This window comes from Polypterus senegalus, chromosome 11 (genome assembly GCF_016835505.1).
Source record: "Polypterus senegalus isolate Bchr_013 chromosome 11, ASM1683550v1, whole genome shotgun sequence".
Taxonomy (NCBI): domain Eukaryota; kingdom Metazoa; phylum Chordata; class Cladistia; order Polypteriformes; family Polypteridae; genus Polypterus; species Polypterus senegalus.
Genome location: NC_053164.1, coordinates 144,144,596 through 144,169,613, shown reverse-complemented (window position 1 = coordinate 144,169,613; position 25,018 = coordinate 144,144,596).

The following is a 25,018-nucleotide window of genomic DNA, read 5'->3' as shown; positions in this document are numbered from 1 at the left end:
GTAGTATTTATGAAGCATCCCAACTAAGAGCAGGAAATCAATTCTGAAAATGAGCAATGTCATAATTTCAAAGTATAAAATAAATTGCCATAAACTGCCACCCATAATAAAATTTTGTTGTTTTCTGATACTAATGCTAAGGCTTTTCCACAATTATAATAATAGTAATAATAAAAATAATAATATCAAGTTATTAGGAAAAGGAGAAGGTTGGATACTGTGCTGTGATCACAACAACATCAAGAATAATACTGTAATAAACACCAAGTTAAGTCAAATAAAAGGCATGTTCATTTAACAATGAATGAGCCACAGCTGTACTTTTACTTATGGCTACAGGAAGTGCCTTGTAATGTAACAGGTACTGAAGTAAGCCGCGTCTGTAAGTTGTAGTCAGTTTTCTGTTCATCTTCTGGAGTTGTGTAATGTGTTCCCCCTCATATCTTGTATGAGGCTCTATGTATCTAATGTTCTGGGAGTCTCTGCCTGTCTTCCTGAACCTTCCTGAAGTTGTAAACTGTAATGCAAATGTTCCAGGGGTTTGTGGAATGTAAAGACTTTTCGGTGTCAATCACCCATTCCACCCTACTTATCCTCAAGGTGATATGCTGGATACTACAGAATAGTTTGTGTTCATGACCACCTACTTATTGAAATTATGATATCGCTTGCGATTGATATATGCATGCTCATTCACACTTGGGGCAATGATCTTTATATGCATGCTGGTTTGCAAAAATACAACTTGCCTTAACATTACCTGACACAGAGTCATGAAGAAATGTATATTCTGTGTATTACCTCACACATTGTAAGGATATTCAAAGTTTGGTGCAAAATTTAAGAAATGACTGGTTGTGACCTGCCCATATCATTACTATTGCCACACTTTAATTTTGGCTGAGAGTACATGGCTTCTCTGTGAAGACAGATTAATAAAGTAACACATGCAATTTGTTATAAATGTTGTTCCATCTCTATAATATCGACATTTTTTATGAGTTCATTTCCAAAACTTTCAGCCTTCCTGGGAAAGTGCTTGAATGTAATCTTCCGGCCACTCCAAATAAATTAGGACAGCTCACAAGCTCTCCTAAATCCTGGTTAAGGAGTAGTTTCCTAAATTAGGAAAACTGACTAAGTGTCCTTATTCCCACTCCTGAGAGCAAGATCCAACTTGCATTACTTTGACAACAAAGTAGTTATGTTCACTACACAAACGTAAAATTAAAAATTAAGTAATGTGATTCCTTTTTCTTCTTTGATTCCTGGCCAATAAAATTGGAACTTAATCCATTCTAACATCTTCTCTGTTCCCAGGTGGGCACCTAGGAGATGGGTATGTGCAGGGTTTGCAAACCTGCTGCCAGTAAGTCCAAAGTGACCTCAGTGGATGGGGTGGCATTCCGTGACGTCTTGCTTTCTGTCTCCATGGAGACATCTGTGCTGGATTGCTTTATATCGCTCACGTCATGATGGCTGGCTACGTGGTCCAGCTCTGCAGTCAGCTGACAGAGTGGCGTAGAGACAGCTTGAGACAGGGTATCACCATCTATTGTAAGGCTCAGCGTTTTAAATGGGTGATCTGTACTTCTTTACTTTTGAATTGTGACCACTCCTGCCCCAGTATCATTGGATAAGGTGGACTGTACATGTCAGCTAAGAGGTGGACCTGTGCCATCGAGTTTCACCTTGGATACACAATAGACTGGTCAAACCAATTTCCCACTGCCGTGGAAGTAATGGAATGGCTTACCATAATGGAGATGCTGCAGTTACAATCTAAAAGTGTGGTTATGTTGTGTCCATTGACTACACCCACCCCAGTGCAAGACAGGGATAAGGGATTGGTGGTAATACAATACCTTTCTCCTCAGGCCCAGCTGCAGTCTGTCGATTCACTGAAGTGGGGACATTTCGTGTTGGCATGGCCCACATCCCCACACTGGAAACAGCAGGGGAAGAGCATGTGCTTCTTTTTGGAGTTGACCGATGTTTCTGTCTCGCGACGGGTGGGCTCAGGAATAGCAACATGTTCTATCAGAGACTTGTGCAAGCCTGAGCACTGTTCCTAATGCTCGACTACATGCTGCCCAGTGGCGCTTAGGGGAGGCTATTAGGACATCCATGGATTGATACCCATGTTGCCAGATTTACTGGGCAAGGAAAATGGGGAGGGCATTCATTAAGATTTCAGAGGTCACCAGTTCAATCATCCTTTTCATTTCATTGGCCACTGGTCTTAGCCAACGCCTGACTCTGCCCCCATAATTCAAATGCCTGGGACCATGCTGGCCTCTCTGGGTCAAATTTCATCACCCGACAGGTCCTTGCCTGCTGATCTGGACAGATGCCATATATTAGCAGCAGCTTAACTTTAAGTTGGTCGTAATCTGCAGCAGCCCACTTGTCAAGGTCATAATAAGCCCACTGAGCCAGTCCCCTCATGAATGGAACCAGTATGTGCACCTAATCCGTACACTCCCAGTGATGACAGGTGGCGGTACTTTCAAACACTAGATAATTAGTCTCAATAATAGTGGCAGCAATACCTGTGGTGGTCCCATCAGTCACTCCCGTTGGATAGCGACAAGTTTAGTTACATTCCTCCACCTTGGTAAGCTGAGTGCACCTGTACCTTGATTGCCAGGAGTTCTGCTGCCATGGCCCGGGTGAAGGCCGACATGTCCTGTTGCTCTGACATCTTTTTAACAAATTAGGCCGATTACACCATTGTAATAGATTAGACAGACCACAATGAAGAGTTGAGGCATGACCTGGTGACTACATACAATTGAAAACCAAATGAACAAGCAGCAATTGCAAAAGAATGTCTTTTTAGACTGGAGTTCCACAGTGAACAGATTTCAAAATGGCTGAATTTCCTTTCATATGTCCTTCTGGCAAGAAGAGGCAAGACCGGGTGGACGAACACCATAAGTGACACCAGAGATGTTACACTTGCATAACACACTTAAACAATTTTGCATAGAAGAACAGTTTGCCTGCTCTTGTGTCTGTGGTTTTTCACCTGGGAATTTACAACAACATTAATTTCTATAGGACATTTTTATACATAGTTTGTAGCTCAAAGTGCTTAGAGGATGTCAAAAAAACAGTTACATGCAAAGAAAAAAAAAATTTAATTAGATATCAATAATAAATAGTATACAAAAGTAAACAATGCACACTTATATAAGATAGATATGCAGTATATTTAAGAGAAATAGAGTCCTTCAATTGTGTTTTAGTCTCTAAAGTGCCCTCTTCTACGAGGTGGTGTGCTGGGGAGGCAGCGTAAAGAAGAGGGACGCCTCACATCTGGAAAAACTGGTGAGGAAGGCAGGCTCTATTGTAGGAATGAAGCTGGACAGTTTAACATCTGTGGCAGAGCGACAGGTGCTGAGCAAGCTTCTGTCAGTCATGGAGAATCCACTGCTTCCACTGAACAGTGTCATCTCCAGACAGAAGAGCAGCTTCAGTGACAGACTGCTGTCACTGTGCTGCTCCACTGACAGACTAAGGAGATCGTTCCTCTCCCACACTATGCAACTCTTCAATTCCACCCAGGGGGGGTAAACGCTAACATTATTCAAAGTTATTGTCTGTTTTTACCTGCATTTTTATTACTCTTTAATTTAATATTGTTTTTTGTATCAGTATGCTGCTGCTAGATTATGTGAATTTCCCCTTGGGATTAATAAAGTATCTATCTATCTATCTATCTATCTATCTATCTATCTATCTATCTATCTATCTATCTATCTATCTATCTATCTACATACCTAAATGTCAGTCCAATGAAAAGATCAGTTGGTCAGGGTGGACAGAAAAAAATTTAAAAAATGTAAAAACTCAGTGAAGGTTAAACTGGAGAAAAAAAAAACCAAAATCGTTAGGGCTTCCAGGCCAAAAAGACCTCCCAGATCCACTAGGCATTCTGCATAACAAAAATGTTCTTAAGCAGTTCTTTATTTTTTTAGGCCTTGTATTAGAGGTTTCAACACAGTGGCAGATTGGGGTATCCACTTTCATTCAAACATCACAGGCAGGTGCACAGGACAGTGATCATGTGGTGGTGGCAGTGCAAAACACCACCGCACATGAAGCAGAGCTCTTTAAGAGAGAGAGGAGAGGTTGGGAGTATGTACTGATAACAGCTCGTTGCCTCACCCACCACACTCCAAACCACCTGGATTGAGATCCGAGTGCAGCTGTGCAACATGGTGACTCCTCAACACCACACTGAACAGTGTGAGAATTTTTTACAGTGGCTGGAGTGCCAGTCCTGCCATCAACCCCCAAGAAATCATTATTAATTCCAGATCAGTCCTCAATATTGTCTGTGCATAGAAGATTCTTGAGTGAAACTACATTATATGTACCTTACTGGCTGAAGCCCAAGCTGCCTAGTGGACATATTATGGATGACAATCCTTGAGTCTGGAAAGCAGTAATGTGAACACAAAGGTTCAAAAGATAGTCTGTGCATAGTGTAGACTTTGGTGAAAAAGTACTATAGGTAAATTTCTATCTTAGGTGTGAAGACCCAACTCTCTAGTGGATGCGCTGTGGCTGACAATCCAGGGGAAGATGCTATATATGTTACTACAACTTTGAGTATTTGTAGAGTATTTTGTATAAGTTTATGGTCAACGTGAAAAGCAAAGCATTTTCAATGCTTTTTAAATCTTGTACTCTTTTTTCCATATACACATTTATAATTACATCATATTTTAAAGAAGGATTTTTTGATTTAATTGAACACTTACTAAATAAAGTTTTCAAATCATATAAGTGGGTGTATGCAAGAGTGTGTGCTGAGCTCAACAGGCATCCCATTCTGGGATACTTTTTACCTTGTGCCCAGGGCTGAGAGGGATGGCTTCAACCCTTTAAAGACTGAAATGGGTACTGGTATCCTGACTTATAAAGCAAACTACATCTTTACAGAGGCAGTGTAGTCTTCAGGACTATAAACCACAAGTTTGCTGTTTCTTTAAGAAGTCACTGCATACTGGAGAGATTCTGAAGGACTGGAAAATGGCAAAAATCATCCCATTATATATAAAGGGTGACAGGGCAGATCCAAACAACTATTGGCCAGTAAGCTTAACATGCATCACAGGAAAATTAATGGAAGGAATTATTAAAGATAAGATTGAGCAACACATGGCAAGGGCAGGAGTTATTCTGAATAGTCAGCATGGGTTCAGAAGAGGGGGGTCGAGGAGGCAACAAAACCACAACAACAACAACATTTATTTAATTAGCACATTTTCATACAAATAATGTAGCTCAAAGTGCTTTACATGATGAAGAAAAAGAAAAAAAAGACAAAGTAAGAATTAAAATATGAGAACACTAATTAACATAGAATAAAAGTAAGGTCTGATGGCCAGGGAGGACAGAAAAAACAAAAAAAAACTCCAGACGGCTGTAAAAAAAATTAAATCTGCTGGGGTTCCAGGCCATGAGACCGCCCAACCCCCTCTAGGCATTGTACATAACATACATGATCAGTCCTCATTGTATTCAGGGTTCTCATGGAAGGACTTGATGATGACAGTCACATGGACTTCTGGCCTTTAATCCATCAATGTAGGGACATCATGGTGCTTTGATTAGGTGATGAAAGAAAACCGGAAAAAGAGCAGAAGAGAGTAGGGGTTAGTACGGATTTTGGAGCAAACACCATGAATATTAATGATAATTAATTGAATATGCAGAGCATCAAGATTAAATTAAAATGAAGTTATAAGAAAGCCATGTTAAAGTAATGTCTTTTTAGCAGTTTTTTAAAGTGCTCCACCATATCAGCCTGGCGAATTCCTATTGGCAAGCTATTCCAGATTTTAGGTGCATAACAGCTGAAGGCCGTCTCACCATTTTTAAGTTTAACTCTTGGAATTCTAAGCAGACACTCATTTGAAGATCTAAGGTTATGAATATAAGATGTCAGACATTCCAATATATAAGATGCAGCAAGATTATTTAAGGCTTTGTAAACCATAAGTAGTATTTTAAAGGATACGATCAAAGTGGAGCATATGATATTATTTATCTGGACTTTCAGAAAGCATTTGATAAGGTGCCACATCAGAGGTTGGGCATCAAATTAAAAGAAGTGGGAGTTCAGGGTGATGTTTTTAGATGGGTGCAGAATTGGCTCAGACACAGGAATCAGAGGGTGATGGTGCGAGGAACCACTTCAGAACTGGTAAGAGTGGTATTCCACAGGGGTCAGTGCTATGGCTGCTATTTTTAATATATATATAAATGATTTAGATAGGAATATAAGTAACAAGCTGGTTAAGTTTGTAGATGATACCAAGATAGGTAGATTAGCAGATAATCTGGAATCCGTTATATCATTACAGAAGGACTTGGATAGCATACAGGCTTGGGCAGATTTGTGGATGATGAAATTTAATGTCGGTAAATGTAAAGTATTACACATAAGAAGTAAAAATATTAGGTTTGAATACACAATGGGCGGTAGGAAAATCGAGACTACACCTTATGAGAAGGATTTAGGAGTCATTGTGGACTCTAAGCAATCGACTTCCCAACAGTGTTCAGAAGCCATTAAGAAGGCTAACGGAATGTTAGGTTATATAGCACGGTCTGTGGAATGCAAATCCAAAGAGGTTATGCTCAACCTTCATAATGCACTGGTGAGGCCTCATCTTGAGTACTGTGTGCAGTTTTGGTCTCCAGGCTATAAAAAGGACATAGCAGGACTAGAAAAGGTCCAGAGAAGAGTGACTAGGCTGATTCCAGGTCTACAGGGGTTGAATTATGAGGAAAGACTAAAAGAGCGGAGCCTTTACAGTTTAAGCAAAAGAAGATTAAGAGGTGACATGATTGAAGTGTTTAAAATTATGAAGGGAATTAGTTCAGTGGAGCGAGACTGGTATTTTAAAATGAGCTCATCAAGAACATGGGGACACAGTTGGAAACTTGTCAAGGGTAAATTTCACACAAACATTAGGAAGTTTTTCTTTACACAAAGAACCATAGACACTTCAAATAAGCTACCAAGTAGTGTGGTAGACAGTAAGACGTTAGGGACTTTCAAAACTCGACTCGATGTTTTTTGGAAGAAATAAGTGGATAGGACTGGTGAGCTTTGTTGGGCTGAATGGCCTGTTCTCGTCTAGAGTGTTCTAATGTTCTGTGTTCTATCTGCAATTCAGATTGACTGTATGACCCTGAGTAAATTACTTAGACTATTTCCCCATCAATTGTAACAAATATATGTAAATAATTGTTCTGTAGCTTTGCACTTGTAAAGTGTCTTGGTATGGTATTCATTACTGAAAGAAACTTTACAAAATGAAAAGTACTGTACATGAGTGTTAGGCTAATACAAAATAAATATTTTATTTTAATCATTTTAGTATCTGTGCTTACTGGCTTCTCAGAAATGTGTTTAATCAAAAGGAATAACTGTCTTTTTCCCCTCTCCTGCAGTTTTTCTGATTTGCAGTTTTTCTTTTCTCCAGCGAGAACTGCTTTACTAACAGACAGCTGGAGGTGATGGACAAATATCCGATAAACCATCTCAAGTGACAGATTGCTGCGGATGAAAGTCATTGAACTGTTTCCCTTGCGTCGAGTCAATGTCTCTGAAAGCCTTGCTGCTTGCTTACAGTTTTTTTTTGCCATGCTTTGAAGATGAATTTGGTTTCAGGATCACAAGAATGAGGAATTAATGCAGACTACATCCTCTTGCACCTCCAGGCCAAGAGCCTGCAAATGGATGCACTCAAAGTTTAATGTAAAGAAATGTAACACAAGTGACTTTGGGCAGTTAAACCATAATCTATCAGCACTAAAATACCCATTAGTTGTTTTAAGAAGTACTTTTGATTTCCTTTCAATTTTACAAGATTTACAGTAAAATTACTTGTGCTTAGATCATACTTATTTATTAAGTAGATCTTGTGCTTAGATCATTCATTTGAAAAGCTGTTTTGCTATCTATCTATCTATCTATCTATCTATCTATCTATCTATCTATCTATCTATCTATCTATCTATCTCAAAGCATTGAATCTTGATGTCCCCACAAGTTCTTGATCAATAGACAGCAGCTTGTGATGCTCAAGGACTGTGTTTCAGAAATGGTGGTGTGTAATACTGGAACACCTCATAGAACTGTCATGTCTTCCTTCCTGTTTAACCTCTACACAGAAGACTTACAGCACAATTGCAGTGCTTGCCATGTACAGAGATTTTCAGACGACTTGTCCATTATAGGGTGTATTACTAATGGAGATGAGTCAGAGTACAAGAACGTTGTAGAGGAATTTCTATTCTGTTGCAGGGAGAAGCACATGCAACTCACTATAAAAAGGCAAAAGAACTGGTGATAGACTTCCAGCATGCCAAGGAGCCTTTGAGACCAGTAACAAACTAAACTGGTCTGACAACAGAGTGGCTCTGTACAAGAAGGGCCAAAGTAGACTATAATACTGAATGAAACTCAGGCCTAATGATGTGATGTGTACAGCAAGCTGCTGGAAATGTTCCATCAATCTGTAATAGCCAGTGTGGTGTTCTATGCTGAAGTCTTGTGGGGAAGCAACTTGAGCTCAAATAAAGTACAATGCTTGAACAAACTTATTTTGCTTTCCTGGAGCCCGTATCTCAGGTATCGATAGAAAGGCACAACCAACCTTTGAGAAGCACAAGCTCAGACAATTTGGAAGTGTCATTCTTCACGTTGGTGTAAACAATATTTGTCCCTGTAAGTCAGAGATACTGAAGAAGGATTTTTCATTGCTTGTTGATGCCATCAAGGAGAGGATCATTATCACATGACCACTTCCAATAATGAAGAGATCAGATGAAGCGTTCAGCAGACTTCACACTCTGAACAACTGGCTGAAGTCTTTCTGTGAAGTGCTCCACTTCGGCTTTGTAGATAACTGGGAACTCTTCTGGGAGAGACCATGGTTCTTCAGGTGGGATGGCCTACACCCCAGTAGACTCAAAGCTCGGGTTCTTTCCTTAAACATTGCTAAGGTAATACAATGCTCTTGACTATCGAATAATATGTTTAATGATAAACATAAATATGTATTAATATATAATGAATACATAGGACCTTTGTCTAAAAAATGTACATTGCATTAAACCTATTATAAAGAAACCTGGATATACTAGAAAGTACAGGCAGCCTGGTGTAAATACAAGCAATATAATGTATCTGTAGTCAACCTAAGTCTTCTGTAAAGCTGTGTGCTAACATAGCCCTTAATTTGGCCATATTTAATATTAGGGCTTTAACTAATAAAATATTTTACGTAAATTAGTTTATCACTGAGAGGAAAATAGATTAAAAGTTACTCCTCTGGGTTATAATTTCTTGCATTCTGTTTGCCAAAGGAAAAAAGACTGCAGCCTCACAAATATTTTTTCTAACCAGTTAAATTATAATGTTATCAGTCTTGGTAATTTCACATCTTTGGAGTATCTTGCTCAAGTTATTCAAGGAGTTTCACGCTCTCTTCTACTTATTGTTTATTATCAGCCAAAACATCTTTTATTGATGAATTTTCAAATCTATTATCTATAACAATAATGATTTATGATAAGTTTGTAATACTGGGCAGTTTTAATATTCATATAGATGATTTTGGTGACACTAAGGTAAGAGAATTTATGGACTTTCTAATTTTGTTTGATCTTAATCAGTGTGTCACCCAGCCAACACACTAAGGGGGCTTTATGCTGGATTCAGTCATATCACTGGGGTTTAACATTAACGTAACACATCAGTATCTCTGATCATTGCAGTATTCTTTTACAGTAGCACTGTCCGTGACTGGAGCCAAAGAGAAGCGTACTGTTAAATGATGTTATTTTGACACCATAGCTGCTGCCACATTTTCTAATATAATTAATAGTCATTCAGAATTGACTTTAAAATACTGCTTATGGTTTACAAAGCCTTAAATAATCTTGCTCCATCTTATATTTTGGAATGTCTGACACCTTACATTACCTTACCATACGTAACCTTAGATCCTCAAATGAGAGTCTCCTTAGAATTCCAAGAGCTCAACTTAAAAGAAGTGGTGAGGCGGCCTTCTGCTGTTATGCACCTAAAATCTGGAATAGCCTGCCAATAGGAATTCGCCTGGCTAATACAGTGGAGCACTTTAAAAAACTGCTGAAAACACATTACTTTAACATGGCTTTCTCGTAACTTCATTTTAGTTTAATCCTGATGCTCTGTATATTCAATTAATTATCATTAATATTCATGGTGGCTCCAAAATCTGTACTAACCCCTACTCTCTCTTCTGTTCTTTTTCCGGTTTTCTGTGGTGGCGATCTGCGCCACCACCACCTAATCAAAGCACCGTGATGTCCCTACATTGATGGATTAAAGGTCAGAAGTCCACATGACCGTCATCATCAAGTCCTTCCATGAGAACCCTGAATACAATGAGGACTGAGTGAGGTCATTTATGTTAGGTACAATGCCTAGAGGGGGCTGGGTGGTCTCATGGTCAGGAACCCCTGCAGATTTTAATTTTTCTCCAGCCATCTGGAGTTTTTTTTGTTTTCTCTGTCCTCCCTGGCCATCAGACCTTACTTTTATTCTATGTTAGTTAGTGTTCTCTTATTTTAATTCTTATTTTGTCTTCTTATCTCTTGCTTCATCATGTAAAGCACTTTGAGCTACATTATTTGTATGAAAAGGTGCTATAGTAATAAATGCTGTTGTTGTTGAATTCAATTACTTTTCCAATGCAGACAGTAATTTAAATAATATGGTAAAGCACTTCAATGCAAAGGTATGGGTTGCGGTAAACCTGGTAGCACCTGAAAAATGTTAAAAAGTCATCTACGGTAATAGTACCATGGAAAACTAAGGGAGTCTGCAAACTTAAAAGAACACCAGAAAAGAAAGATTAAATTAACAGTCCATAATGAAATCCTAAAGGCTCATATAGCTTAATATAACTCAGCAGTTTGCCTGGAGAAATAGTCTTTCTTTTCTTTTCACCAGTTGCACAGAAAGCATCAGAGGCTAAAAGTGAAGATTTTACCATATATTTTAAAGAAAAGATAAATAATATTACTCTTGCTATAAAAGTAGCTTCAAATAAAAATTGTGTTGAGCCTCAATGAGCTCAGCATTGTGAACTAAGCTGCTTCACTAAAATTAGTTTAACTGAACTTCATAGAATAATTACTCATTTAAAACATATCTATCTATCTATCTATCTATCTATCTATCTATCTATCTATCTATCATTGATTTGCCCTGCCTTCCTGGACCAATTAAGTTGAGAGTCCTCTAGATACTTAACAGCATTTTCTGCTTTCTTTTTTAAAATGTAAAGGATATGCAACAAACAAGACATGCTCAGCAGGAGCAGTAGATGTGCCTATAGGACAATCTGTCCCAAAAAGATCATAAAAGGTAACATATACTGGGAGAGAAAAAACATAATGAAAATTTGCCAATGAACATGATCAAGCGCTTTGTTCACAGCACTCTGTGCCTGTACTCAGTGAAGAATGCTGTACAAAAAATATGTTGTACCGTATTGTATCTAGCATGGAATTCTGCAAGTGAGGAAACTCCAGGCAAGATGTTGCTTTAGATAAGGTCATCAGCAAGGAGTGTTTTGTACAAAATGAGCAATCTTTAATTGGCCTGAAAGACGTTGATGTTTGTTTAAAGATGCATACCTATTCTCATAACTGCATACATTTTGTAACTTATTCTAACCTTCAAATCCAGTTTATCTTCCACAATAAATTGTTTTTATTATGTTAACACAGAAATATTTTACCACAGATTCCATTGTATTGGCATCCTTTCCAGATCTGATTCCTTTCTTGTTTGAAATTGGTAGGATATGTATTATGCAGCTCTTTGAAAAAATAAAAAAATGGAGAAACTATAAGATGCATTGTGCTTACGCAATAGGCTTTGTAAACCCCAGTCATTTCAATTGCCAATACAATACATCAATACAAATTCTCTATTAGACCTAAATTAACTGTCCCCATGTATTTATTTTTTTTAATCTTTAAATGTTTCATATATTGGACCTGCCCATTTGCTCAATTTCCATTTTATGTACATTGGTGTAATTTGTTTAATCATCATCGTAAAACTCATGCCTATGTCAATGCACTCATTATTCAGATAGCTTACTTTATTGTATACTCAAGGTCACTTCAACTTAATAATATAAGACAGAGAATGACTAGTCACCAGCTCAGATGAGCACTTTTAAATATTATGTTTAAACTATAGCACAGCTGTCAGTGATGCTGCTGGAATGACAGTCACCACTGTATGTCTGCTTTCTCAACTTCAACAACACGTTCAATATTATGTGACAAAACAATGATCTGGAGAATGCTTAGACATTTTGGCATTTTCCAAAACATAGTCTGTGTGATCTAGGTCCTGTATGAAGAAACTGCTTGCAGAGTCATCCATAACACAGACCTATGAGTACCATTTACCATCAGCAGTGGAGTCACACAGGGATATCTTCTGTCACCTACCATCTTCTCACTTGTAAATAACTGGGTGACAAAGATGACCATGGATAAACTGGTCCTGGAACATATGAATTTTGCAGATGACATCAGCCTGCTGTGACTATGCTCTGAACAAACTCAAAGTCAGACATGCTCAACAATGTTGTCAGTACCACAGGGCTGGAGATCACTGTCAAAAGGATCAAATGTATGCATGTCAACACCACTCAGCAGGTTCCAAACACCATTAATAGACAGGTTATAGAAAATCTTAAATGTTTCACTTACCTTGGTGGTATACTGAGTAAGACAGGAGGGACAGATGAAGATGTAACGCACAGAATTACCAAAGCACGACAGGTCTTCATCACCCTGAAACTAGTATGGATAAATAGCAACCACAGTCATCACGCCAAATTCAAAGTGTTAAACACTAGTGTGGTCCACGGTAATAGATGAAAAGCAGACATGGAGACAAATGAAGAGCCTGGTCCCCTAGCGCAAAGTTTTCATCAACACGTCTTTGTCAGATCATGTGTATCTGGTGGCCAGAGTGGATTTCAAACCAAGTTCTCTGCCAAGAAACCAGGCAGCAGCCCATCACCAGTACCATCCAGATCAGGAAATGGAGATGGATTGGACACACCTTTCCTATACCTCAGACTACACCTAATGTGAGTGCCAGTTACTTTGCACACTGTTTTGATATACATTTTAGAGCTTGTTGGATAAGGCCATAAACTACAAAGAGACAGCAACATGTTGGATTTACCATAATTCTGACACCAAAAGAAAAAATCTACTATTTTTCTATTATATATAGCTATATATATATATAGTAACTATTATTATAGCACATAATGTATAGCAGGGGTCCTCAACTTTGGTCTTGGAGGGCACTAGTGGTTGTAGGTTGTCATTCTAGCCCTTTTCTTAATTATTGACCTGTTTTTGCTGCTAATTAACTTCTTTTGAATTAATTTTAATTGATTTGTTCTTTAAGATTTGTTCCCCTGAATTTCTTTATTGTTCCTCTGAGTTGTTTCATTTCTTTCCTTAAATGATACCCAAAAAGAAATTAATTGTGAAGTGAGTGAGCCAGCAGAAGACCAACTAAGTTAGGGCCTGAAACTCCAACTCCAACCAGTTTCACTCCAACCAGTTGCTTAATTAGGTGCTGAGTCTTGTTGTTAATTAAACCCGTTCTTTAATTCCATGGCTTGTTGCTGCTCTCATTGTGTAATAGCATACATTTCCAAAATTGTTGATGTCCTCTTTTCTAAAAGCACTGTGAAAATGCTTTGGGGACATGAGCAGATCAACATTTCCAAGACCTTCATCTATTTTTAGATATTGTATGATGGTCACAGTTTGCTGGTCATGTTTTGGTTCATTTTGTATTTCATTATTGTTTGGCTGCTAATTAATTAAAAATAAACAGTTAAGGAGTCTGTCTTCAAGAGCAAATCAAATAAAATTAATTCAAAGTAAGTTAATTAGCAGCAAAAAGAGGTCTCTAATTAAGAAAAGAGTTAGAATGAAAACCTGGCCCTTCAGGACCAGAGTAGGGGATACAAGGTACACCATGACGTCTCACTTTTTTATTACTACCTGCAGTTTAGTAGTGGTAAAATCAACAGGAAAAAACTGCAAGAAAAATCATACAAGCAGTGCAGGATACTGTCACATTACAGCAAGTTACTATAATGGAAGCAAGAACAGCTAACAAAGTGTATATAACTGCAGAGCTCACAGTTCATAACAACAACAAAGTAGCACTTTTATCTTTATGGACACTTTCCACCTTAACAAAAGAATAAGTGCCTGTGTTTCTGTCTGTGTGTCCATGCATTTACTATGTTTCTGTCATTCCAAAAGATGGTGCATCACAAGTATTATTAGCAATAAGATGCATTGCGTTTGTCATTCCAATAGATGGTGCATCACAAACATTACCCTGCTTTTATAAATCCCATAGCCAATGGCATATAACAGAGACATTGCATTGGTGCACTGCAAATGTTAATGCTGAGGTCTACATTGATTACTTAGATTTCAGCCAGTCTTGGACATGTAGAAGAGTTAGTAATGGTAAGTTTATAGGGTCATTGCTGTCACATGTACATAATACAGTAAAACTCTTACATACAAATAGGCAGTGTGGTGTACTGGTTAAGGCTTTTTACTTCAAACTCTGAGGTTGTGGGTTCATATCCTGCTACTAACTCCGTGTGACCATGAGCAAATCAATTCACCTGCTTGTGCTCCCATAAAAAAACAAAAAGAAATGTAACCAATTTTATCTCAGATGTTGTTAAGTTACCTTGGGTGAAGGCTTTAGCCAAATAAATAATAATCATAATAATAATAATCAACCCTTTCTGGACAATATGATTAGTGAATATAACTACTCAAGGACATTAGCAGGAGAACATCAGGTTAACAGGCACCTTTAACTTATGAGGACTAGGAGAACAATTGTGGCTGATGGAATGATCTTGAGCCTTGAGCCACAGTCTTGAGGATGTAAGGCAACTGGAAATTTTAGGGACAACCTGTTTTTAACTTACCTGACTGGGTGATGGATCTTGTTTTACTCCCTTTTAATGACTGCAGTTGATGACGATGCCACTAAATTGACATGAGACCAATATAAGAAACTTTTTTGTACTTCCTGACACTGCCTAGAAAATAATGGTAAATCTCAGCTCAAGTAATAAAAGAAAACAGTTAATTTTCAACATTAAAATCAAATCTCCCAAAATAAAAATTATAAAAGAGAAAATCTTAAGGTATTGTAAGCCATGTTAACTTTGGTGAGGATACAATAGTTGTTATAATACAATTACAAAAGTTGTAAGTTGAGTAAAATGTCTCATCTTAAATTATTTAAATGCAGAATTTGCTCATCCTACTTTAGTTATATAGGTTGACAAAGCAATATTTATATTTTCGATGCCAAATCATAAGGCCAGGTGGAGCCCTCCTTGCAGCATGGAGGTCCCCAGAAGACCAGCAGGGCATCATGGACAATGGAGTTTTTATGCAAAGCCCTGCTGGATGCCGTGGGGGCCACAGGAGGGAGCTGCAGGGAGGACCGAGGGCTTCTTCGTGCCCTGTGACCCGGAGGTTCGTCACAGGAAGAGCGACGGACTTCCGGGTTGAAGAAAAGGACTATTTACCCTGACCCGGAAGGAATAAGGACTTGTGGACTGTTGGGCAGAAACACCTCCGGGTCAGGGAGTATAAAAGGACTATGGGAACTCTCAGACAATGAGCTGAGCTGGGTGCAAGGGTGGCAACGCGTCTGGGAGCTGGAGGATTGGTTATTTGTTATTATTGGTTTATTGTATTATTATATGAGTATTGTGGTGGAGAGTGTGCTTTGTGCACTGTGGAAGAAAAATAAAGTCAACATTTGGACTTTTACCTGGTGTCTGGAGTCGTGGACAGGGGTTCAAGGGAGCGAGGGTGCCCCCTATTGTTCACACTTGTTTCTTCAGCACTTACTCATGTGCTGTGCCGCACTCCTCCGTGAGGTGTACAGAATCAGTCTGCACTCCAACTGGCTCTATTTATGCAGCGGTTTTAGTCCTTTGTCCACTCAATATAGAAATCAATTTTATAGAAATACATAGTTTATTGGCTCACTCCAACTCTGAAGTAATTAGTGGGTTTGGGGAAGAAAATGAATACAATGAGTTTTACAGAATATCCCAGCAATGTAGCCTTTTTCAAGCCTCTCTGTATGCATTTTGAGATGGGGTTGGGGTATTTGTCACAACCATGTTCCAGTCATATTTAAGCACTATTTATATTGTGACATCTTTAGAATTACCCTGTTTTATTCTGCATATTATGCATTAGTTGGTAAGGATCCCCACTTTAGGTATAGTATACTGTATTTGTCTTTAGAAAATAAAGACAAAAAGCCTTTAACAAATACTTGTATTTGTTGAAGTAGTAGTTAAGATACAGACTTTTTTGTACTGAAATGTTGTGTAACACAATTTCAGATAAATTTAAACTTAAATGGATTGTTAGAGTAGATCTTTTGATTTATTTATATTCATTTACTGGTGGCCTATCAGTCACATTGCTTTGTGAATAATGTGATGATCTTTACTATCAAGATGGCTGACAGTTTTTGGACACTTTTCAGACGAGTTCCAGTAATGGGTGTGAGATGTGAGTCAGAGCTTCACTCCTGAAGCTTAGCTGATAGTAACATCAATGTCAGTATGTCTGCTAGTTAGCATATATTCCAATAATTAACATAAAAAGTTATATGTGCTTAGTGGTGAAATTCATGCCGAGGAAGCTATTATATATTTTGTATCTGGTTCCTTTACTGAAAGCATGTTAATAGGAATTCCCCAATCTTTGTCAAATATAGAAGTTAAGTAACAATAAAACATTTAACTTGAATAAATGTCACACTTCAAATTTTTTTTTTTTTAATGTTTTTGAATTTTTAAGCATACTGTGGGACACAAGAGCTTGGGAAGTTTCTCACATGTAATGGTTTGGGTTATTTTGCTGGGAAGGAAAAGAATGATGCACCAGAATTAATTAAATTTCCTTTCAAATGGGAGAGAAGCCACCACTTCCAGTATGACTGCCACAGGTCTCCAGGTTACATAACCAGTTTCGCACACAGATGTCACTGTTCACTCATGGACCTGCAATAGCGATGGATGGTGCTTCTACCTAAAGTAAAAAAACTTCTTGATTACCTCGGTGTGTCACCACATATGGACAGCCATAATAAACCTTTTCTTTTTTTTTGTCTTATTCATCAGGACATAAAACAGGGCATCATAACAGAGACTCAACTATTTCATTGTCCGGTTGTGTCTTTACAGTACATACTTATTATATCACAGCCTAATTATTGCATCGCAAGTATATAAGTTTCAGAATTAAAGACCAGCCCTTATGCACTCTTCCGACACAATCTTCATAAAATGTAAAGCACTAATTGTAAAACATTAGAGTAAAATAAAAAGTTACACAATACCAATTGGGCTAGGCTACAGCTCCTTGCAACCCTGCTCAGGATTACGTGGCCTTAGAAAATGGCTTGCTATGGTATTATAAAGTAAGTCTGCTGGGCTTCTGCCAGCTAAGTTCCTATTGTTTTATTTAAGTATTTTAAAAAATTCTAGAGAATTCTATATCTTTGAGATTGTGACATTAAAACATTGCAACTGAACCAAGAACAGCTCTATTATAACTTTTCTGGTATCAGAGTCTTTTTTCTATATTTGTACTTGAGGATAGCATCTTTTTATTAGGATTGCTTATTGATGGTAAAGACACAAATGTAGAAATGCTCTTTAGCAAAAGTATTCTGTATTTAATTAATTCAATGGGGTTTCTTCAAGTTGGGCAAGATCCAATGTGCTCTCATAATCATACTTTCTAATAATCTTCTACCATGTTATCTTTTAAAGTATAAGAAAAGCTATCTCTCACGTTAATGATACCATTTCAGATCATTATTTCGTTACTTTTGATCTGCTCCCTGTCCTGGCCAATACATGCTCATTTCAAAACCAGAACTATAAGACATTTCAATAATAATAGCATATCTGGATTTGAAAACCTCAAATCTGAGCTTGGAGGCTAATACTAATGTAGATTAGCTGACAAATAATTACAAGTCATATGTGAAACGGGCTTTAGATGAAGCATCTCCTCACTAAATGAAAGTAATTCAAGCTAAAAGAGATTCAGCATGGTTTAATTGAACTATAGCCTATACTCACATTACATTTTCATTAATGGCACTGTCCCCAGTTCCTTCAAAGATGTAATTTTAGACAATTTATTAAAGCCAAATAATTTAAAGAATTATAGGTCAATTTTAAAAGTATAATTTCTTTCAAAACTTTTATGAAACATTGCAATCTCATAACTTTAATAATCCTTTTTAAGCAAATTTAACAGGACATTACTGTCTGACATGCACTTCACCATAGTACTGAAACAGCCTCAACTCATGTTTTAAATGATTCTGTAATATCCTATATGGCAGAAAATGGCTCCATGATTATGCTGTTAGGTTTAAGCATTTCATCTTAATGCTAAGCATTGCATTCTGCTGCTGAGTCTTAAGAATTTCATTGGACTGTCAGGAGGTTTACTTCATTATTTTACTTTATAATTTTCAACATTTCGGAAAGAAGTCTGCATATAGTACTCCTTCATTTCTACAATTATATGTGGTATCCTTTTCTTCATTTAACATTTTGCCATTAAGACATATCACTTGGACTGATAATGTTAATTTTAAAGGTTAATAAGTGTTTGTCTTTTGTACCCAAAAATTTCAGAACACAATTGCCATTACCTAGCAGCAGCAAATTATATAGCAAAATGCATTGTGTTACTTCAGTCCCTTCAATAATGGCACAAACATTAATTGTATACCAAACAATACATTTTCAATCATGTACTGATGACGTTCAGCCATAGATATCAAAAAAACCTAACAATAAATCTTCCATCACGTCATTAAAGGAATGTTTTTATAAGGTAAAACAGTAGATGAATCAAAATGAATTGTCCTTAAATTCAGAAAAAACAAGTTTGTTTACTTGGGGAAGATCCTTCAAATAGTAAGGCAATACTGGTGACTCATTTCAAAGGACATGAATCCAACCATAATTTCCATTTTGTTCCACAAATTTGTCCACTGTTTGTGAATGGCCCTTTGATAAACTGATTCCCTGACCAGAGCTGTATACTGCTTTGTGCAAAGTGCTGCTGGGATAGGGTCCATACTTTTTGGACCCCTGATTTGGATTAAAAGGGCTATGTTGTGTTATATCCTTTTTCTTTGTAAGACCAGGGTTCGTTTTCCATATCATGTTACATTGGTGACTTGACTAGTTTTCCATAAACTAGATTGTGTTCTCATATTTGTTTTACTATTCTCTGATTTGTTTTTGTGCTTTTTATTTTGATGATTTAATTCTTTTATTTTGTGCTTCTCTTTAGAAAATTATTCATTGTGCATTTTATATAGCAAAAAATATTCTCAATTGTTGATGTCATTGTTTATGCAATTATTTATATGCAATGAATATCTATCTATCTGTGCTTAGTCACTCTTTATCTTTATCTTCCTCTTCTTCTTCTTTTGCCTGCTCCTGTTAGGAGTTGCCACAATGGATCAACTGTTTACATATTTTCCTGTTCTCTGCATCTTGCTCTGTTACACCCATCACCTGCATGTTCTCTCTCACCACATCTATAAGCCTCCTCTTAGGCCTTACTCTTCTCCTCTTACCTGGCAGCTCTATCCTTAGCATCCTTCTCCCAATACACCAAGCATCTCTCCTCTACACATGTACAAAATAATGCAATCTTGCCTCTCTGACTCTCTAAACCATCCAACCTTAACCCATAAAACATAGCTGGTGTCACTACTGCCCTGTGGACCTTCCCTTTCACTCTTGCTGGTACCCATAAGTCACAAGTCACTCCTGACACTCTTCTCCATCCACTCCACCCTGCCTGCACACCCTGCCTGCACCACTCTTCCACTATCTCCGTTACTCTGTACTGTTGATCTCAAGTAATTAAATTCATTCCCTTCGTCAATTATACTCCCTGCATCCTCACCATTCCACTGACCTCCCTCTCATTTACACACATGCATTCGGTCTTGTTCCTACTGACCTTCAGTCCTCTCCTCTCTAGAGCATATCTCCACCTCTCCAGGGTCCCCTCAACCTGCTTCCTACTCTCATTACAGTTGACAATGTCATCCACAAACATCATAGTCCAGGGGGACTCTTGTCTAATTTCCTCTGTCAACCTGTCCAACATCATTGCAAATAAGAAAGGGCTCAGAGCCAATCCCTCATGTAATCCCAACTCCACCTAAAATGCATCCTACTGCAGACTTCACCACTGTCACATTTCCCTCGTACATATCCTGTTCAACTCTTACATACTTCTCTGCCACTCCTGACTTCCTCATGCAATACCACACATCCTCTCTAGACACCCTGTCATATGCTTTCTCTAGGTCAACAAAGACACAATGCATATTCCTTTTGACCTTCTCTATACTTCTCCATCAACACCCTCAGAGCATACAATATATTTGCAGTGCTCTTTCCCGGCATGAAAACATATGCACCTCACTAATCATCACCTCCCTTCTTAACCTAGCTTCCTCTACTCTTTCCCATAACATCATGCTATGGAAGATCAATTTTATCAACTTTAGTAGTTACTACAATTCTGCACATCACCCTTATTCTTAAAAAAATGTACCAGTACACTTCTTCTCCATTCCTCAGGCTGTCCTTACATTCTCCTTGCTAATCTGTTGCACTTTCTGGTTCACTATCTCCATATCATATACAGTTCTCTCTCTCTTATTCTCTTCATTAATCAGCCCCTCAAAGTGCTCTTTCCATCTCTTCAACACACTCACCTTACTTGTCAGTATGTTTCAGTCATTATCCTCTATCACCCTAACCTGCTGCACATCTTTCTCAGCTTCCTTCTGTCTAGCCCAGGGGTCCTCAATCCCAGTCCTGGAGAGCCGCAGTGGCTGCAGGTTTTTGTTCTGACCTGGTTGCTTAATTAGAAAGCAATTCTTGCCAATAAAGTACTAACAAGCTATGAAATTAAATTAACTCTGCTATGTCAGGTCATTCTCATATCCTAGATTTTCTTTCCCTTTCTATCATGCAAATGATTTGAAGGCTAAAATGGACGAGTAATTCTCAGTCCTTCACTTTTTTCTCTTCGTTTTTCTTCCAAGTATTTAATTAAACCCAATAGTGCAGATAAATACACACAGGTGTAAATGTAAATAAGCTAAATGGAGAAATGCTGCTCTCTCTTGTCATTTGCATGTTATTGATAATAAGGAGCAATTAAAATAGCTGTTTAAGACAAAATTAAGCAATAAGGGCTCAAAATCACTAAAGTGAAGCAGAAGTGTTACTTTAGCAATAAGTGATTTTTATTAAGCAACTGGGTTGGAGCAAAAACATGCAGCCACTGCGGCTCTCCATGACCGTGATTGAGGACCCCTGGTCTAGCCAATTGGTACAGGTCCTTTTCTCCCTCCTTAGTGTCCTACCTTTCATACAACTCTTCATATGTCTTTTCTTTAGCCTTTGCCACCTCTCTCTTCACCTTACACCTTATCTGTTTGTAATCCAGCTTCTTTATCTCTCTGACTATCCAACTTCTTCTTCGTTAACCTCTTCCTCTGTATACTCTCCTGTACTTTCCCATTCCACCACAAGGTGTCTTTGTCCTCCTTTCTCTGTCCACCAATCACCCTTCCAGCTGTTTCCCTTACCATGTATGCTGCAGTTACCTAGCTATCTGATAACTCTTCACTGACACCTTGTGCCTGGCTTACCTCCTCCCTGAACTCCACCTTACAGTCTTCCTCTTTCCACCATTTGATCCTTGGCTCTCCCCTCACTCTCCTCTTCTTGATCTCCAAAGTCATCCTACAGACCACCATCCTGTGCTGCCTAACAACGCTTTCCCCTCCACCACTTTGCATTCTCTAATCTCCTTCATTCTGACCCTCCTGCATAAGATAAAATCCACCTGTGTACATCTTCCTCTACTCTTGTATGTTCTCCCTCTTCTAAAAATGTGCATTCACCTTTATTCCTCTCATTGACACCATAACTACCTTTCACTTCTTCATCCCCTCTGTTCCCTTCACTAACATTATTATTGAAATACATTCCAATGATCCTCTCCCTTGGGTACACTCTGGAAATCTCCTTTATCATCCATTACACACCCAACTTGCACAGCATATGCACTAATAACATTCATCATCACACCTTCAATTTCCAGCTTTACAATCAATACTCTGTCCTCTGTCCAACACTTATTTCACCTCCAGAACACTCTTGACATACTGTTCCACCAGGATAATCTCTACCCCATTTCTCCTCTCATCCACACCATGGTAGAACAATTTGAGCCTCCACTCCGATCCACCTGGCCTTACTCCCCTTCTGTCTGATCTCTTGCACACACAGTATATCAACCTTTCTTCTTTCCAACATTTCAGCTAACTCTCTCCTTTTACTAGTCACACTTTCAACATTCAAACTTCCTACCTTCACTACAACACTCCACTACCCTTCCTCCTTTCCTCCTGCCTCCAGACATGCCTTCCCCCTCTTCTTTTCCTTCGGCCAACAGTAACCCAATTTTCCCCAGCACCCTGTTGGCTAACGGTACTGGTAGCTTATTAATCAATCTATTGTCACAATAATGAGACATATGAGTCATGAAAAAGGTTTGGGGTGGCCATCCATATAATTGAGGTCCTGGCTGCTAAGTCGATCAAATCAATATAGCACTGCTGTGCACAAAACCGAGTCCAAAACAGAACTGAGGGACTAGGGAAAAGTTGTAGGCTTTTGAAGGGGAAGACAGGAAGTGAGATCATAGGGATCGTGCTCATGTTCTTCAGCCATTGGTTCGACGTGATATCACAGGGGCCGGGACTGGCAAGGTCTTCTTCCATAGGCCCGGTCCCGGAAGTGACATCAAGAGAGCTAGGTGGGATCTCCCATGAATGGTCTACAGGAAAGGGAGAAAAAGAGTCAGTGCACTCTGCCACATCCCGGCATGTTTCGGAACTGCCCTTACTCAAGCCCTTTAGCTGCCTCCCATGCGCACATGTGTGACACTATTTATTCAAAAAATACTACATATTATAAAGTGGTATTAAAAGGTTTGTATTTAATGTAGTCTACTTATTCATGTACATTGTATTTGCATGCATTATATGTATAATTTTTTGCTACAAAAAATATTCCATTAAAAAATTGAATAACGCATTACATCATAAAGAAACTAAAAATGCATAATGCATTTACATTCAAATCAGTTAACCATCAGTATGTCCCTAAACACACTTTAATACGTACATTTTATAACTTGTTATTTATTAAAATGCATAAATTCAATTACCATTATATGTTAACATGTGCTCACCCTGTGATGGACTGACGCCTCGTCCAGGAATTGTTCCTGCCTAGTGCCTGATGCTCCATGACCCTGCCCTGGATAAGTGCATTATGAAAATGGATGTATAGATACTTATCTGTTTCGTTCTTGTCACTTGATTACATACCACATGCCTGCTCAATATTCACTCTCAACGAAGTGCACACATGCATTATCAATCCAGCAGCAGCAGGCAGTCATTTGTGAATTAAAGAAATCCATTTTTATAAAGTAATTGTATATAAGCAATCATAAGCATGCCTTTTCCAGTTATTATTGCCTAGTTGTTTACAGAACAGAGACATTAATTCACAACTGCGCATCGACATTCAGTCATGTCAATAACAGGCACTTGGCGATGAATTTCTGAGGTAAATTCATGCCGCTAGGGTCAAGTATCTCTTCCCTGTCCCTTTGTCTGCATGCAGCATGGAGTCTCCATGGAGCTGAAATGTTGGTGCTGAGGAAGACAAATGGGGTAGCTAGCCAAGTGACATACACATCTGTCTCCTTTTAAAATGACTGAATCTCACAACAATGGCTTGCTTTTTGCTTTTCTACCTTCTTAAAATAACATTGATAGATTTTGCAATAATTGTGTAATCTGAAGACATTGATCAATACTCAATAACCTTTTTTGGTTGAAAAATTTAAGTATTCTGTAAGTTATAAGGCTTTTTCATTCACCTAACAACCCATGTACCCTTTAGCCCTATAGTAAGCTGCAACAATAGATGAGGTACTCTTAAAATTTATAAAAATCACTTGACTTTAGAACAGTTTTATGTGGAAAAATAATATATCCCATCATTACTAGAGAAATAACTTTGATTTAAAAAATCCAGACTTATCCTTTATTGACAACATACAGGGAACATAAAGGTTGTGATGGAAACATTCTGACGAAATCTTATCGGGGCAGCTGTTAAGTATATCATGGATGAGAAACGTGGTCTGACCTCATTTTACAAAATATATGCAGAGTTTCATGTTTACTGGATAAAAGAGTAATTCTACCAAAACCTGTGAATAAAAGGGTATAAAAGTGAAAGTAAAGATATTTCATTGCCCTAACTGGGATCAAAAGAATTTACATAGCCATTGTACTCTAAACAGGTTCTTTATAGACAGGACTGGGAGCAGTGTTATCTCAGATCAACAGTGGTCCCAGTATAGTATTTGAGATGAAAGCTCATACTCATTAAAACAGGTTGACTGCAGTAGAAGTGAAGTGGATGATGGACCAGGGGAAATATTGTATACTTGGCTGCACATTTTCCCTAGTCACAGATCATGCAGTGCTACCTGAATTACATATAAGACTGATAACTATCCTTGGGGTGACTAGATGATTCTATTAACTCCTTCTGAAAGCATTATCATAAAATGCAGGTCTGTGTGGCAATACTGATGCCTTACAGTAGGTGTAAAGCCTTTTTGTTGGTGTCCTTTACTTTATTTACATTCAAAC